Raw genomic sequence first — 15,486 nt, forward strand, 5'->3', positions numbered from 1 at the left:
TGTCGAACAACTCAACGGACAGAACACTGGGCCTAGCGCCACCGTCGATGAGGGTCTTGGTGACTTGGACATTGCTGATGACAGGCGAACAGAGCATCGGGAGAACGCCGGCGGTTGCCGCACACTTGAGCTGGTCCGCCGAGCTAAAGGTGATGGCGTACTTGGACCATCTGAGTGGGCGCGTGGCCCCGAGCTTGGGGAGGGCTGCATTCACCTCGCGGGAGAACTGCTTGAAGATGCACTGGGAAGCTCAGGCTTGAGCGCCACCCAAGATGCAGGCGATGGCACGCGGCTCCTGGAAGACCCCAGCCCCTTTGTCCTGTTGACAGTCATCGTTCCTCCTTGACGGCGGCAGTGGAGGGAGACCAGGGTTACCCTGAGGACGGTCCTCGCGAGGCTGGTCCCTCCAGGCGCCCTCATGAGGCTGGTCCTGCCAACGATCCTCGCGAGACTGGTCGCGCCACTCCTAGCAGGGCCCGCGGTCGTCCCAACGTCCTCCACCTCGTCCACCTCCTCGGCCGTAGCCCCGGTCGTTGCGCTCGGGGCGTCGACCGAAGCGTCCATCTCGAATGGCCCTGAGCTCTTGACAATCATTGGTGTTGTGGGTGCGCATGTTGTGGAAGGCGCAGAATGTACGGCTGCCCTTGGAAGACTCGGGAAGATCTCAGCCGCGCTTGGTGTCCGGTTCTTCCACGAGTATGGCCCCCCCTTTGTGATTCACGTCCTTGACCTTGGCCTTCTTCTCCTCTGGATCCGCAATAGGGAGCTCGAGGAGGGAGAGACGCCCCTCCTCAGCTCTTGCACACTTGGTTGCTATGTTGAACAGCTCCAAAGTCGTGCACAACTCCTCATGGATGGCGAGCTCCTCCTTCATCTTGATGTCGCGGACGCTGTTGGAAAACGCTGAGATGATGGCCTCGTCTATCACCTTCGGGATCTTGAGATGCATGCTATTGAAGCACTGGATGTACTTTTGCAGGGTCTCTCCCGGCTATTGCTTGATGCAGCGCAGGTCACCCGCGGACCGGGGGCGATCGTGAGTGCCCTGGAAGTTGGCGACGAAGTGGTTGCACAACTCATCCCAAGAGGAGATCGAGCCTAGGGGCAGGTTCAGGAGCCATGAGCAAGTGCCATCCTTGAGATCCATGGGAACCCAGTTCGCCATGACCTTTTCGTCGCTGCTGGCCGCCTCTATGCTCAGCTCGTAGAGCTGCAAGAACTCCGCAGGGTCAGGGGTGCCGTCGTAGCAAGGAGGAAGATCTGGCTTGAACTTGCCTGGCCAGACGATGCTACGCAGCTCGGGAGTGAAGGCGCGGCAGCCTACCTTGGCCACCGGGGCCCGTCGTGGAGGCGGGGCTTGATCTTGGTGTCCCTGCGCCGCCATGGCAAGTGGCGCATGGCCCTGCCGCAGCAAGCGATCCTGATGTGGCGGTGCTGGGAGTGGTGGAGCGTTTTCTTGCGGACGGTGAACCTCTTGGCAGCTTCTTTCTTCGTGCGCGGGCACACGACGCGGCGGATCACGCCGCAGGGCCGCACACCTTGGAGGAAGGATGTCGTCCTGACGCGTAGGAGGCGGGGCGCTCCATGAGCCACACGCCTCGGCACGAGGGCACCATCTTGGTGCGAAGGGGGCGGAGGTGCTCCGTGAGCCACATCGCCCGCAGCCGGGGCGGGCGAGGCAGCGAGAGGGATGGTGCAGGAGAGCCCCCCGCGGTGCTGACGAGCTCGGCGTTGCGGTCCAACCATTCCTCATAGAGGTCATTGACCGGGCGGTAGCGCAGGAGCTTGCGTGCCATGAGCAGCGTGGCGTGCGCGTCCGTGGGTGCGCGGCAAGCATGAGATGATGAGCTGGCCGGAGTCAGCGATGGGGTGGCGGTGCGGCCATCTCGACGAACGGAGGGGTGCAACGAGGAAGCTTGCTCCTCGTTTGCTGCCGGGCCGGTGGCGGCATCGGCGGCAGGTGACGGAGAATGACAGGGAGGCCCGCTGACAGGGGCTGTATGAGAAACACGGGTGGCGAGGGCGGCCCGACGCTCAGCGCGGGCCTGTCATGCATCGTCCATGAGCTTGGTGGAGTGGCGAAGCACGGACCGACGAAGAGGAAAGCTTAAGCGCACCCCTACCTGGCGCGCCAACTATCGAATTTCGGGTTCCAGCAAAACCCTCGAGGTTCGAACATTAGGGTGCACACAAAGATGTCTCCCCCTCTAGCTCACACTCCGTATGATCTCACGGCCTAGGTCGACGAACCCAAAGAACGAGAGACACAAGATTTATAATGGTTCGGGCCACCGTTGCGGTGTAATACCCTACTCTAGTGTGGTGTGGTGGATTGCCTCTTGGGCTGAGGAAGAACAGCCTCCCGAGGAGAGGTGTTCTTGTGCTTGGCGAACTTGTCTGGTGGCCTTGGTGGAATGGATCCTGTCCAAGATGAGATCCCCTGCCTATGGTGGTGGCTAGTCCAATTTATAGAGGCCCTGGTCCTCTTCCCAAATATTGAGCGAGAAGGGATCCCACAACGGCCAAATTTGAAGGGAGACAACTAGTACGAGTTATCCTGACAAAAGTAGTCTTCGCCTGCCAAAGGCTCGGGTGGTGACGCTGTCTTGGGCTCCATGGTGACCTCTTCCCTGCCATCCTGCTAGTCCTCGTCTTGTTGCACCGACATGGAAACCTTTGCCTGATACCTCGGGACTCCTCGCCTGCGCTTGCCTCTTTAGCACCAAAGAGGAAACGAGGACACTGAGCGCACTGGCGCCCGCCTAGCGCCTGCCTGGCTCCAGTCGTCATGGCTTGCGTCATAGGAACCTCGCGAGGTGTCCCTTGCCTTGATCTCTCCGCCCCTCGCGAGCCAGCCTAGTGAGGCAGCCCCTAAGGAGGTCTTGCATCGTCTGCCTCACAAGGCTTGGCCCCTCGCGAGGGTCTTGAGTGTTTGATGGTGAAGATGGGCCGTGCAGGGCCGCTGAGGGAGCCACGCCACGGGCCGCAGGTAGGCAAGTCTGGGACCCCCGTTCCCAGAACGCCGACAATATAGGCTATAATTCTAGGGTTTTAGCCATTACGATCTTGTGGTAGATCCACTCTTGTAACCCCCATACTCGTCAATATTAATCAAACATGACGTAGGGTATTACCTCCATCAAGAGGGCCCAAACCTAGGTAAAACTTCGTGTCCCTTGTCTCCTGTTACCATCAACCTCAGACGCACAGTTCAGGACACCCTACCCGAGATCCGCCGGTTTTGACACCGACATTGGTGCTTTCATTGAGAGTTCCGCTGCGTCGTCTCCAAGAGGTTCGATGGCCCCGTCGATCATCTACAATAATGCTGTCCAGGGGGAAGTTTTTCTCCCCGGACAGATTTTCGTATTCGGCAGCATCGCACTGTGGGACAACTCGCTTGGCCATCTAGAGCAGATCGATAGTTACGCTCCTGGCCATCAGGTCAGGTTTGGAAGCTTGAACTATGTTGCCGATAACCGCAGAGACTTGATCTCCGACGGGTTCGAGCCCATGGCAGCCGCTCCCTGCCACCCCGATGAGCATGACCTAAATCTGTCAAAGGACCATACCCAGGTGATAGCACATGTGAGTGCTCCGGTCCCAGATCCAGAGCAGGTTGCGCCACCCAAGGACGGGAAGCTCAACCCCGCCACAGGAGCCGCAGACTCAGCGGTGCTGGAGCCGCACACAGACCCAACTTCGAACATGACCTACGTCATCGGAACCTCAGATTTGTCTCCGGCCACAGGTTCCGAACTTCGCGCGCCCGTGTTCGTCGAGCCCGATCAGGCATCGGTCGTCAAGTTTAGCGTCGCGGACATCTTCCGGCACTCACCTTTAAGCAATGTGCTAAACTCATTAAAATCCCTCTCCTTAGCAGGTGACTCACAACCGAATTATATCCGGCTCGAACTAGGGGTTGATGTTGGGGAATTTTGCTTCCCACCCACCTCCCACTTCATAGCCACCGTTAAGGACTTAACCGACATGCTCGATTACGGCTCTGATGACATCAATGGTATGGACAACGATGCCGGAGAAGAGGAGGCCCAAAACCCGCTGCTTATCAGACGCTGGACGGCCAACTCCTCGTATGACGTGTACATGGTGGATACACCCAAAGAGAATAGCGGCGATGACAATGAAGACCCAGTCGAGGATAAACCTCCTGAGATACAACCAAAGAGCTGACGTCAGCCGCGCCGCTCCAAGTCACGCCGTGGAAAAGACAGCAATACCGGCACAGAAGAAAACAATACCCCGAACGATGCTGAAGATAATGAAGACCCCGTTAAGCCAACTTCAGAACAGGACGAACGGGAAGACGGGCAAGTTAGCCCTGACGAACAGGCCGTAAACAAAGACTCAGAGGACAGTAATTATCTTCTGCCCTCTGAGGATGAGGAGAGCCTCATCAACGAGGATTTTATCATGCCTGAGGAACCTCTCGAGCAGGAGCGCTTCAAGCGCCGGCTAATAGCCACTGCATGGAGCCTGAAAAAGAAGCAGCAACAGCTTCAAGCTGACAAAGATCTGCACAACGATAGACGGACCCATGTCCTGGCAGCCGAGGAACATAGCCTCGAGCACCCATCCAAAATTTATCCGAAGCGCAAATTGCTACCTCAATTGGACGATGAGGCACTAGAGCCTGTACCGTCAGCACATAATGCGGCTGATCGACCACCACGTGGCCGTGACAAAGCGGCAACTCAATCCAAACACCAGCCCGCACTACCTCACCGTAAAGGCAGAGATAAAACATCTTGGGGACATACATACAACCTACAATAGGACCTGGACGTAGAGCAGGTCAGATCAGATTGATGGATCGTGGGGGCGTGCGTCGACGGGCAACAATGGCTATCTAGCCGGACGCAACAATCATAATCACGACCGGGCCGAAAACCGCAGGCGGACTCCATCTGAGCTACATCATGACGTAACCCGATATAGAGGCGCCGCACACCCCCTTTGCTTCACCGATGAAGTAGTGGAACATGAATTCCCAAAAGGGTTTAAACCCATGAACATCGAATCGTACGATGGAACAACAGATCCCGCGGTATGGATTGAGGATTTTCTTCTCCATATCCAAATGGCCCGCGATGATGATCTCCATGCCATCAAATACCTCCCACTAAAACTAAAGGGACCAGCACGGCATTGGCTTACCAGCCTTCCAGAGAACTCCATTGGCAACTGGGAGGACCTGGAAGACGCCTTTCGCGATAACTTCCAAGGTACATATGTCCAGCCACCAGATGCCGATGACTTAAGTCACATCATCCAGCAGCCCAGAGAGTCAGCCAGGAAGCTCTGGACTAGATTCTTAATTAAAAAGAACCAAATTGTCAATTGTCCGGACGCGGAAGCCCTCGCGGCCTTCAAACACAGCGTCCGGGACGAGTGGCTCACCCGCCACATCGGTCAAGAAAAATCAAAATCCATGGCAGCCCTTCCCGCTTTGATGACCCGCTTTTGCGCGGGAGAAGACATCTGGCTAGCTCGTAGAAGCAACAACGCCAGCGATTCGGGTACTTCCAAAGTCCGATACGGCAACGGCAAGCCATGACGCAATAAACACAAGCGTCGTAGTAATAACGAAGGAACACAAGACATGGTGGTCAACGCCGGATTCAATAGCTCCAAACCCGGTCAACAGAAAAATCCATTCAAGGCAAATAGAGATGGACCATCCAATTAAGACAAGATACTGGATCGGCCCCGCCAAATTCATGGCACCCCCGATAAACCCGCCAATCATACCAATAGATGATGTTGGGTCTTCAGACAAGCCGGCAAGCTTAATGCCGAACACAAGGGGAAGGGGCCGCCCAGCGACAGCGATGACGAAGAGACTCGCCCACCAAACACCGGGGGTGAGAAGCAATTTCCCCCCGAAGTAAAAATAGTAAACATGGTATACGTGATGCACACCCCTATAGGGGAGCACAAGTGCTCACCACGGGATGCCTATGCCATAGAGCTGGTCCCCCAACATTTAACCGATGGGTGGCCTGCCCGATCACTTTTGATCGCAAATTCAGTATCCGTCACGCGGGTTCAGCAGCTCTGGTCCTCGACTGAATTATCAATAGGTTCCATCTCACGAAAGTCGTTATGGACGGCGGCAGCAGCCTTAATCTACTCTACCAAGATATGATCCGCAGAATTGGCATTGATCCTTCAAGAATCAAGCCCACCACAACTACCCTCAAGGTCGTAGTATCTAGCATAGAAGCTCACTGCACGGGCTCCATCACATTGGAAGTAGTTTTTAGTTCGCCGAACAACTTCCGGAGCGAAGGCTTGACCTTCGATATTGCCCCATTCTGCATTGGCTACCATGCACTTCTGGGGCGTACTGTTTTCGCTCATTTTAATGCAGTCCCACACTAAGCCCATGCAAAACATCAGATGCCCGGTCCACGCGGCGTCATAACAATATATGGAAATACAGAATGCTCCCTCCGTACAGAGGGTCATACTACGGCTAGTATAGCCGAAGTACAAAGCGGCCTCATCAAGCCACGTATCTTATCGGCCATTAAGCCACCGGTCCCTATTAAACAGGACCGATCAATATCAAGGCTGGTTTAGCAGTTCAGCCTCCGTCATTCACCTCATATACCCGCGAAGTCTGTACCGCGCATACATAATTATGCACTTAAAATACCCTGGTCATCGGCGGAGGCACAATACGGACTGGCCTACAAGCACTCCCATAGCCTTTTTTTTCTTTTCTAACCATTTTTTTATCTTTTACCGCACTTGCCTCAAAGGTTGGCCATCTCAGGGACTCTTTCAGAGTTCGGCTTCATACACTTACTCAAAGGCTATTCCTGTTAAGGAGTCCTTTCACCAAGGCAAGGCGGCGCAGATGTGCGACAGGAGGTCCAAATAATTTTTTGTAGACCGCACTCTCTATTTCAAGCCTGTAAAGTGCCTTTTCCTCATCCTTCGACCCTCAGCATGTCAAATAGCCTGGGTTGTGGCGTTATTATCTGTAAAATGGTGATTGACATATCAAGGAGGTCCCAGTGAACATAATCCGTATTCAATATTCGTTTTTTCTACAGAACTGAATTTTGCTTCTTCGGTTGTTTCACACACGCACCTCGGCACAAATTGCCAGCGGCTCGATATGGTAACAAGTGGGTCGCCGACAGGTCGGAACAGCTTTATAGCACACTTCGGTGTCACAAGTTTGGCCTTATATGCATCAGCTCCGAATCATGTCTTTGGTCAATAGTTGGGTTACCCGGCTCTTGCGCTTACTACCTTACATTCCGCTCTATCAGCTAGGGTAGTAAAGGGAGAATTACTGCGATTGTGTCTCCGGTTCATCTGGTCAAGCACCTCAGTACAGAAAGCCGAAAACTGACTATCATGATGTAGCGAGAGCTAGTCAACCACTCGATGAATTATCAGAATCTTTCGCGATTCCTTCTATATTACACGAAGGACCGTTCTTAAGGTCACCTATGTAATGCACCGTATTGGGATAACCGCGTACAGACCAGGGGCTATATCGTAGACCCACAGTCAAACTCCTATGGCTAAGTGAACGTGTTAAAGCCCTATAGTCTGATTGCCTAGTTCGCCGCGTTGACACCTCCTTCACGGACCAAGATGTTGGGCCAAGAGTGATCAAGTGCTTTTCCGAACACCCCCGTATTTTATGTGTGGGGGCCAAAGCCGACGACTGGAAAACATTCAAATTATAAAAAGATGGCTGCACAGGAGGAACCCTAAATTTTAGGCAAAAGTATAAAAAAACATAGCCTTAATATATCATAATATTGTTTTTTACAATCTTGGTACATTCACTCGAAGATCATATCCTTCGAGCACTGACCCTCTATCAAGCAGGCACCCTCTAGGACATCTTCAAAATAATGCTCCGACGTGTGTTTGTCCTTACTCCCGGGTGGACTCTTCGCTGCAATATCGGTGGCCTTCGTCTTGGCCCAGTACGTCTTGACACGGGAAAAAGGCATCCATGCACCTTCAATGCACACTGATCGCTTCACGGCATCGATACATGACACCACATCCACAAGACACTGCACCAAACCGAAATAACGGAACTGGCTCAGTCGGCCACAGCCAGACCATGACGTCCTTCATGGCAGAACCGGATATCTTGTGGAGCTCGGCCCATTGTGCCATCTGTTCATTCAGCAGCAGCAGGCACTTTGGTGTGCCGAATAGTGACCAGAAAAGCTTCTCCATTGCACAGCCTTCTTGCGCTTGGTAAAACTACGCCACATCAGAGGCACTCTTCGGCAAGTCCAAGAATGCGTCCAGAGAGATCCACATTTGATTAAGCGGGGCATACTTCGGATCGCCGAATTTAGTCTGTAATAGAAAGGGCTTACCGGCCGGTATCTCCCCGGCTTGCAGGATCTCCTCCCGATCCGCTCTCAACTCGGATCGTGCCTCTCTCGCATCTCATAAGGCCTTCTTGAGTTCGACTATTTTGGCCTTGTTCTCCTCCTCGAGTGCTTGGCATTTTCTAGTGGCATCCTTTAGATCTTGCTCTATGGAAGATATTCTCTCTTCACACTGGTGCCGAGCAGCCTGCTCGGCCTTTAACTCCTCATCTGCCTTCTTGGCAGCCACATCACTCATCCTGACTTGCTCCTTGGCCTGGACAAGCTCAGCCCGCAGGGTCTCAACCACGGCAGCACCATCCGCAGGTATGCATATTTCAGTATATAATTCTCAGCTTCATGCTCATATTATTATACATACGTATACCGATTGTCCCAAAACATACCTTGTGCCTCGTCAAGCTGCATGTTAATAAACGTGATGTCGTCATCCACCACATGAAGTTTCTGCTTCAGATCTGCAACCTCCGTAGCACGGGCAGTCGCCGTGGATGAAACAACGTCTGTTCCACTTAGTTAGATTATTTCCTGGGAATATCTCTTTTGATCCTCTGATTGCCTCCTTTCGGACGCCACCAGAGTCTCAGGGGCTACTATCTATACACGGGTGCATTTTCTATGGAATTGAAGATATTACATTGCATAACTCAAAGCCTCTTAGTAGGCTCGTGAAGGCTTCATTCAATCCGCTTCTCGCGGACAGAATCCTCTCAGCTACCGTACCCATCAAGGTATGATGTTCCTCCGAGATGAACGCATGTTGCAACACGCCCATCAAGGTATTCAGCGCCTCCTGATTCCTGGAAGTGGTGATGGGAGTACGGACTCCGTTCGAAGGGATGTGTTTGCTCGACTCTAGAATCGTCTCCGGCTGTAAACCGGATAGTTTGGGGCCTTTATTGTTGGTCCCCGAAGGGGCTGCATGCGCCGAACCCTGGGCCACCGAAGTATCACCTTCGGGCGCGGCCTTCATTGTCCTCGCACCACTTGTTGATCAGGAGAGGTCCCTTAGGACGACACCTCAAAGTCGTCCGCCCTATTGGGCGAGAGGGTCTGGGGACGCGTCTCGCTTTCCATCATCTCCGGAAGAAGATCCCCCGAGGTGGAGGACTGTTGAGGAAGACTGCGTGCCAGACTGCAAACATATATTTCGGATGTTGACCTTGTAAGCGAAAAGGAATGGGATATGTTTAGGACACCTTTGTTCACTTACAATTCGTCTAAAGGCTTGTCCTTACGGAGGAACTACGCGTGAACATCGTCTTCCGAACCCGAACCGCCTGGCAAGGACATCTTCCCTCGCTTAGAAGCGCCTTCCTCCAAATCTGCAAAGGCGGTCCTTCTCTTCCCATACGGGGAAGGGATGTCGACTTCCCCTTCTCTTTTTTCTTCCGAAGAGGGAGCCCCAATCTCTCCGGACATAGCGTTTGGTGTACCTCTAGAATGGAGGCCGCCTCTGGCCTTCTTTTTCTCTCCCTTGTCCTCCTTCGTCGGCACTTGATATGGCACCGGAGCCAGCATCCTTGTTAACATAGGATCCGCCGAGTCTTCGGGAAGAGGGGCTGAACACCTAATTCATTCCACCTTCTTTATCTAGCCTTGTGCGAAGATGTTTTCTCAGTACTACGGGATATTTAACTAAGTTGTGTTTGGGAGTCGAAGTGCTCACCGAGGTATCCAGATGTTTGCAGTCGAGGCCGATGTCTTCCGTGGTATCTGGCTACTGCCTCCGTGTCCCAAAGAATAAGTTCCACATTCCTTTGTGCATCGTGGCGAAGAAGTGCTGAAGGGTCTGTGGTCCTCCCGAATTGAACTCCCACATGCAGAGGGGCCGTCGCTGGCACGGTAGGACCTGGCAGACTAGCAGATTACGTTGATGAAGTCGGTGTCCTTTTCAAGGAGGCTCCGGATGCGGCTTTGTAGTGTCTTCACTTCGTCAATGGATCCCCAGTCCAGCCCCTTATTAATCCATGATGTGAGCTACAATGGAGGGCCAGGATAGAATGCAGCTGTAGCTGTCCACTTGGCACGACGAGGTTCGGTGATGTAAAACCACTCCTGTTGGCATAGGTCGGAAGCTTCCGTGAAAGAGCCTTTGGGCCAAAAAGCATTGGTGAGCTTGTTCACCGTGGCACCTCCACACTCTATTTTCTCCCCCTCGATTACCTTCGACTTCAAGTTAAAGCTCTTGACCCATAAACCGAAGTGAGGGGTAATGTGGAGAAAGGCCTCGCACATGACAATAAATGTCGAGATATGAAGCAAGGAATCCGGAGCTAGATCGTGAAAATCTAGCCCATAATAAAACATGAGGCCGCGAACGAAGGGGTGGAGAGCAAACCCTAGCCTCAGAGGAAGTGGGAGATGAATACGACCCTCACGTCGGATCTGGGAGTAGGAATAACATGTCCTTTAGCAAGGAGCCTATGGGGGATTTCCACAGTCAGGTATCTTGCCGCCCGGAGCTTCGCGATATCCTCCTCTGTGATAGAGGGGGCCACCCACCGACCTTGACGGCTAGGTCCGGACATGACTGGGAGGCTCGGAACAGTTAAGTTTAAACCTGGGTGCTAGAACTCAAGGTTGGAAAGGTCGAGGAAGAGGTAGGCCCGGAGGAGAAAGACGGGCATGTGCCCCTTATAAAGGCAATGAATATCAAACGCCTCCTCATAGGCCTTAAAGCCTGCCTATTCTGAAGGGATTATGCCAACGGAACGGTTGTGTTATACATGCCCATATTGATGACAATCCCATAATAAGGGGACACGATCTCTACTTCGACAAGACATGCCAATAAAACCACATCTTAAAACATGAAGCGGGAGGCTGAAAAACGGTTCGAAATAATGACTGGGCTATGACATGATGTCACGCCACAAAAGTTGTCAGTGGGTTAGACTCGTAAAGTATTATACTCTCTACGGATATATGTGGTGTTTGTTTTGCAAAGCCGGACACGTTCTTTGTGTTTGAAGGCTATTTTTGGAGTATTCGGAGGAGGAACCTGCCTTGCAATGCCGAAGACAATCTGCGCGTGGACACCTCGTCATTGAAGCCGGGTTCAGGGGCTACTGAGGGAGTCCTGGACTAAGGGGTCCTCGGGCGTCCAGCATGTTGGACATGGGCCGAACTGATGAGCTATGAAGATACAAGACTGAAGACTCTCACCCGTGTCCGGATAGGACTCTCCTTGGCGTGGATGGCAAGCTTGGTGTTCGGATATGAAGATTCCTTTCTCTGTAACCGACTTTGTACAACCCTAGTCCCCTCTGGTATCTATATAAACCGGAGGGTTTAGTCCGTAGAGGCAATCATAATCATATAGGGTAGACTTCTAGGGTTTTAGCCATTACGATCTCGTGGTAGATCTACTCTTGTAACCCCCATACTCATCAATATTAATCAAGCAAGACGTAGGGTATTACCTCCATCAAGATGGCCCGAACCTGGGTAAAACTTCGTGTCCCTTGTCTCCTGTTACCATCAACCTCAGATGCACAGTTCGGGACCCCCTACCCGAGATCCGCCGGTTTTGACACCGACACTTACCATACCACATACCTATTCCTTTTCGGAGTTTGAAACGTTCTGGAAAGTGTCCCTTATGTACTCCTCTGGGGTTATGGTGTCAATAACATTGGTTTCAACATTTATGGGATTACCTGAGATATAATGTTTGATTCTTTGACTGTTCACCACCTTCAGATTTGTGTCTTTGAAGTTGTTGATTTTTATGGCACCGGAACGACAGACCTCCTCGATAACGTAAGGACCTTCCCATTTAGAGAGGAGTTTTCCTGAAATTTTTTATTAAAGCAGAGTTGTATAAAAAACATAATCACCTACATTAAAGTCACGCATTTGTATCCTTTTGTCATGCCATCTTTTTACTTTTTCCTTAAACAGTTTGGCATTCTCATAGGCCTCGGTTCTCCACTCGTCATGTGAGCTAATGTCAAATATTCTCTTCTCACCGACAAGTTTGAAATCATAATTGAGCTATTTAATGGCCCAATATGCCTTATGTTCTAGTTCGAGAGGTAAGTGGCATGCTTTTCCACAAACCATTTCATACGGAGACATACCCATAGGATTTTTATATGCAGTTCTATAGGCCCATAATGCATCATCAAGTTTCTTCAACCAATTCTTTCTACATCTATTAACAGTCTTTTGCAAAATTAATTTAATCTCTCTATTACTCAGTTCTACTTGACCACTAGACTGTGGGTGGTATGGAGATGCAATTCTATGATTAACATCATACTTAGCAAGCATTTTACAGAAAGCACCATGAATAAAATATGAACCAGCATCAATCATTAAGTATCTAGGGACTCCAAACCTCAGAAAAATAACTTCTTTAAGAATCTTAATAGAGGTGTTATGATCAACACTACTACTTGGAATAGCTTCTACCCACTTAGTAACGTAATCAACAACAACTAAAATATGTGTATGCCCATTAGAGGAAGGAAACTGTCCCATATAATCAAAGCCCCAAACATCAAATGGTTTAATAACAAGTGAATAGTTCATAGGCATTTCTTGACGTCCACTAATTTTACCAATTCTTTGACATTCATCACAAGACAAGACAAAATTACGGGCATCTTTGAAAAGAGTAGGCCAATAAAAACCGGATTGCAATACTGTTGGGGATATTACCACTAGGCGTGAACCGGCCTGCTTGGGCCGGGATAACTTCATTAGTGGTATGAACAGATGAAGGCCCAAGGCCTGTAGCCGGTTTAAAACCTGTAGCCGTAAACCGGCCTGATGTGCAACTTGTATTATAAGTTAGGAATAGAGAGATACCAACCGGGATACGAGTATGGACCGGTTGGGACTCTATGGACCGACGGGCGTCACCCGTGTATATAAGGGGACGACCCGGCGGCAGTTCAGGGGGAGAACGACAACTCGAGTCTAGGCGAAGCTTGTTTGCTCCCTAGCCATCGAGACCACATCAATTCCATCGCAACTAGACGTAGGCCTTACCTTCATCGAAGGGGCCAAACTAGTATAAAACCCTCGTGTCTTTGTGTCCGCTTTAACCCCTTCAAGTAAACTCGTAGCGATGGCTCCACGACTAAGTCCTTTCGCTAGGACATCTGCCGTGACAAATCCACGACAGTTGGCACCCACCGTGGGGCTATCGCACGATGGTTTGACGATCTTGGAGGGCAAGCTCAAAGGATTCGAAGGCTATGCTGTGGGCCAGATGACCAAGAGTCGTCGTGGCAAGATCTACATCGACGACGCAGGATGGGGTCCCGAGGCCGATTCGATTGAGTACGGGTACCGGGTCCCCTTTGGTGGCATACACGTTTTCATCGGCAAGATCGGTGAGCTGGGGCCTGAGCCGGACATCTGCATCGACCTCGTCGAGACGGCTCAGCGTGCGAGATCTACCCAGGCTAAACCGGCCGTGAAGCGTTCCTTCGTTGGAGTCATCCACGGAGGAGGGCGTGAGGACGAGTCAGAACACGGTAGCGAGACCGTCGTCTATTCCAGCGACGAGTCCTCGATCGGAGAGACCGAATCACTATACCAGTTACAAGACGACCAGGTTAGGGGCTCTTCCGATGGCGACAGTATTTCGGACCCCCCAGTCCAGGTCAACCGGGTTGGAATATTCATGGCCGGCACACAGGCGGCGAATCACTCTTCGACCGCCGCAGCGATGCTCTCCGGATCAGCAGGGGCAGGAGGCCTTGTGCGCCCGCCGGTTCAAGTTCTATCTGATCTATTTGATGCACTAGCCGCGCTTATGGCAGAGGACAATCCGGCGGATCAGGAGGCCCATAATGCAGAAATTGCAAAGGTGAGAGAGCAGATCGTGCAAGCCAAAGAAGATCTGGCCGCAGAAAAAGACAGGATGGCCGCAGAGCGGGCCGCTTTGGACGCCCAGGCTTATAAGCTCATGCTTGACCAGAACGCATCACAGGAGGTCTTAAAGCGGAAGCACACATCACGCCTGCCGTTAGGGTTTGATCCCCGGAATCTCTTTCACACTCCAGGAGCTGGACCCAGTAATCCGCCGCAGCACCTGGAGACAAACCGGATTGAGGCACCAGGACCAGGGGGACGGTCCAACCTCGCCTGATGGAACCTCCTCGGCAGAACATTGTGATTCTTCCGCCGGTCCAGACGCCCCCAGGTCATTATTCTAATCCTATGGACAACCTTGTTGCAGCTGCCGCGCGATTAGAGGCTATCCGAGTTGAAGGGGACTCTCCGCAAGCGATAGAGACGCGCCGGGTTAAGGAGCTTCTCCGGACCGCGCTGATTCAGCAGGAAGCATATTCATACTGCCGTGATCGGATTCACTCTACGCCCCGTCCAAGCCGGAGCTATAGCAGGCGCTTGGATGAACCGGCCATATCGAGCAATGCGCGAGGCCGTGAAGCGGTCCGTGGCAATAACCTGGCAGGTGATGTTTGCGATGCTCAGGATGTGGTGGACTGGGCCCGGGCACGGAGGGACGCCGAGTTAGCAGCACAGGATGATGCGGGTCAACTTACACCGGTTCGCCCTACCACCTTCGCCGGACCAGGAGTCGCATCCGCTTTGGGAGTGCCTTGTTTAATCCCCGCTTTACGCAATGTGCGCCTGCCCAAAGATTTCAAGGGTCCACGCAAGGTGCCGAATTACATCGCTGATTTATCCCCTGAAGCGTGGATAAAGAGTTATGAGATGGCCATGGAGATGTTAGACGTGGATGAGACCGCGTGTGCAAAATACTTCACCATGATGCTTGAAGGCACGGCTCGTACCTGGTTGAAGAGCCTACCGCCCAATTCTGTCGGCTCATGGGCCCAGTTGCGGGCCCGGTTTATCCAGAATTTCAAGGATACGTGTAAGCAACCCAAGTCCATAGTAAACCTGGCCGCTTGTGTCCAGGGGGAAGGAGAATCAACGACCCATTGGGTGCGCCGCGTTTCGGAAATTTTGCACTCGTCCGACAGGATTAATGCTGACTCTGCGATCTTAACCCTGGAAGGCAACTGCCGGTTTGAGCCTTTAAAATTGAAATTGGGACGCATGAAGCGGTTCTGTAATGACATGGGAACCCTCATGG

This window comes from Triticum dicoccoides, chromosome 4A (genome assembly GCF_002162155.2).
Source record: "Triticum dicoccoides isolate Atlit2015 ecotype Zavitan chromosome 4A, WEW_v2.0, whole genome shotgun sequence".
Taxonomy (NCBI): Eukaryota; Viridiplantae; Streptophyta; class Magnoliopsida; order Poales; family Poaceae; genus Triticum; species Triticum dicoccoides.